The sequence below is a fragment of the Sinocyclocheilus anshuiensis genome, unplaced genomic scaffold (assembly GCF_001515605.1).
Source record: "Sinocyclocheilus anshuiensis isolate Anshui unplaced genomic scaffold, SAMN03320099.WGS_v1.1 scaffold535, whole genome shotgun sequence".
Classification (NCBI taxonomy): Eukaryota; Metazoa; Chordata; class Actinopteri; order Cypriniformes; family Cyprinidae; genus Sinocyclocheilus; species Sinocyclocheilus anshuiensis.
The window spans coordinates 537,841-538,928 of NW_015551063.1; the positions used below are offsets into that span (position 1 = coordinate 537,841).

At 39.9% G+C, this 1,088-nt stretch overlaps 1 protein-coding gene across 1 annotated transcript in view; it reads right to left on the reverse strand.

The window, feature by feature from the left end:
* Positions 1-518, reverse strand: part of ahnak (AHNAK nucleoprotein) — a 37,755-nt gene extending 37,237 nt beyond the window's left edge. Inside the window, exon 1 of the mRNA XM_016451829.1 lies at positions 251-518. The gene's annotated coding sequence lies outside the window, so the exon portion shown is untranslated. The remainder of the gene's footprint in view (positions 1-250) is intronic.
* Positions 519-1,088: the final 570 nt, after the last annotated feature.

A 1,088-nucleotide genomic window follows, 5' to 3' on the forward strand; every position in this document is an offset into this window, starting at 1 on the left:
ACACACACACACACACACACACACACACACACACCCTCTTCGTGTTCAGCAATACCGATGATAATACGTTTGTGAGATTGTGTGAGACACGGCAAACTTTCTTAGAACCAAATAAGCAAATATAACGCTGTTACACATAATAAGCATATAATAAGTTCAGAAACAGTCCCTGGAAAAGTACTTCATGCAGCGTGAGCGTCGCACGCCAGAACCGCAAAACGAATTAACCTCAAGAGACACACAAACTTACCTGGAAAGCTCAACACCTTTGCTCTGGCATCTTCCGCGGTCCACAGCTTTCTGCCACAGCCCAGAAAAGTTTTCCACCACGTTTTCTTAACTAAACTTGAACGTATTCGTGTACTCTCTCGTTCTTTCTCGAGGCACGAAGCCTCACTGTCTATTTGTTCTGGTTGTATTAGTTACTTTGTCACTTGCTCTCTCTGTCTCTCATATACACTCGTGCTGGGTTTTCTCAGTGTGCTTGGCACTGCGGGCTATGGAGAATGGCAGAGTTTGGGCTAGGGCTGTGGAGTTCTTCACTGGAGAAGAGGGCGGGGTAACGGTGCAGCAGGGAGTGGTCCTTTATTATTTTAGTTCAGCCCATCCACTGTTTGAGTGACATGTATGTTCAACACAGCGATAAAGCACGTGAATGTGGATTGGAAACAGATTTTAGCTAAAAGTAGGGATGGGCGATACCACTTATTTTGTTTTCGATACGATACCGATATTTTTCAAGGCAGTATCGTCGATATCGATACCGATTCGATACTTCTGAACTAAACTTTTAAATTATCAAATTTATTAAATTATTAAATTACTAAGAGTAAAATGGGTAATGATAAGCACTTAACTTTGTTTAAAACGCATTTTAGCATTCAATACACCTTAATTGTAACTTATTAGGTTATATTTTTGTTTACACATGGTTCAGATACGTTTTTTGTTTACACATTATTCAAATCTATAAATACTACAGTTGAACTATGGTCACTTTAGTAAAACCATGGTTCATTTTCATAAGGGACTGCCAGTGACCGGCTGTTGCATCCATAAAATGCAACCTTTTTATTCTGACAGTGTAT